This window comes from Corvus brachyrhynchos, unplaced genomic scaffold, assembly GCF_000691975.1.
Source record: "Corvus brachyrhynchos isolate BGI_N302 unplaced genomic scaffold, ASM69197v1 scaffold305, whole genome shotgun sequence".
NCBI classification, from domain to species: domain Eukaryota; kingdom Metazoa; phylum Chordata; class Aves; order Passeriformes; family Corvidae; genus Corvus; species Corvus brachyrhynchos.
In genome coordinates, this window is record NW_008239284.1 from 2,612,819 (window position 1) to 2,614,459 (window position 1,641).

Below are 1,641 nucleotides of genomic sequence, written 5' to 3' on the forward strand. Positions count from 1 at the left end.
TTTTGTTGTTGTGACAACTCCTGTCAGCGGCGTTTATTTTGCAGCATTACCCCATTATTTTCCCTCGTTAATGACACGAGCTCTGAATTACAAGTGAAGCCGGTTGTCTCACCACAGACACTCGCTAAAAGCTACCGGGTGACAAGAGAAACCACGGCAGGAAATTTCTTTCGAGTGTAAGGAAACCAAACTCGCATAATTCACAGTTTTATGGCTTGATCCTCAGCTGAGGCTTTCTGTAATACCCTGCCCTGCGTCAGAGGAACTGTCCCGGGAGGGACCGACACGCAAGAACAACTCACTGTTAAGGAAACTTCCGTGGAGGCACAGCCGAGTGTGAGAGGGAGATAAAAGGAAAAAATAATGTCCCATTACTGAGGGCATGCTGATATTCCAATAAAGGGGGTTATATATGAAAAGAATGTCATACAAATCAGCTCTCTAAAAGCCCAACCTGACTTAAAATCCCATCCACCATTGTTCTTTAATGAAAATACTTGTTTTAAAGGCAGCTTTTAATGTAACTCTCAGTACCTGGTGCCTGTGCTGCTCCCTCGTCCTTCCCTGAGCGAGTCTTTTGATGTGTTTCCACGGAAAGAAAGAATAATGAACCTGGTATCCTGTGTTTCATTTTTAAAAATCATCTTAAATCACAGATTTTTTCCTCCCTCAGAGGAAGGTTTCTGTTCTCCATGGCAGTGCCCAGGTTTCTGCTTCCCCAGGGCCAGGGCTGTGGTACTCTAACTGCCACTGTCAAGCTGATCCCAGCATGGTGCCTGGAGATTCTGCCACAGCACTGAATCCCCTCCTGAAATATGTGCTTTAAAGGACTCCGAACTGCAGCTGACAAATTAAAATTAGGGTTCTTTTTTTTTCTTTTCCGTATGAGCATAAAGAACTTTTCCTCCTTGCAGTTGTTTTCCTGCACAGGAACACACGGCAAACTGAGATACACAGAATCTTTCCCAAGGAGGGAAGAGGCAGACGCAGCAGGGAAGTGAGAATGCTGTGTGCATGCAGCCATTTCTCAGAGAGAGCTGTCTGTTCACATTCCTCTGCCACCCTCTCTTCATTTCAAAGACTAACTACTTCCTTCTCCTCCTCCTCTCCCCTAGAAGAAAGGTTTTCTTCCCTATTTTTTAGTGGCTAAGCAGTACAATAGCAAAGGATTTGAAACCCAGTCTAGTGAATAATAACTTAATGATGTGAGCCCTGTGCTGTTCCTTTTGAATGGATGGCTGCTTTGGCAGGAGAGCTGCTGGGACCTGCTCCCTGCTGGGAGGGATGTGAGGGTGGAGAAGCCTGGATTGAAGCTGAACAGCAACCAGAGTGGTGTAAAACTGAACCAGGAGACGAGAACGAGGTCAACGCTGCAAGATTGTTAAATGAGGAGAAATTAAATGCAGTTAAGCTGAGTTCAGGAGCTAATAGCGAACATTGGGAGTGTGTTTGGAGTTTGGATGTTTGGAGTTGTCTGTTAACTCCATTATTGCTAATGCCTGCCTGAGCTGTGTTTAATTGGCATGAAGCATGGTGCAGCATGGCAGAGGTTAATGAGATGCACCGGCATCAGAGCTTCTCTGTCTGTTTTCAGTGTGCACAGTCACCCCAGAACGAGTGGAAGCTGACAGAGCATTCCTG

General features: G+C 45.7%; 2 protein-coding genes across 2 annotated transcripts in view; one reads left to right on the plus strand and one right to left on the minus strand.

Annotated features, from left to right (window-relative positions):
* The window catches only part of ASTN2 (astrotactin 2), a 276,878-nt gene that overhangs the window by 105,301 nt on the left and 169,936 nt on the right, over window positions 1–1,641 (minus strand). The window lies entirely within an intron of this gene.
* The window catches only part of TRIM32 (tripartite motif containing 32), a 7,091-nt gene continuing 5,460 nt past the window's right edge, over window positions 11–1,641 (plus strand). The window contains exon 1 of the mRNA XM_008638327.2: window positions 11–176. The gene's annotated coding sequence lies outside the window, so the exon portion shown is untranslated. The remainder of the gene's footprint in view (window positions 177–1,641) is intronic.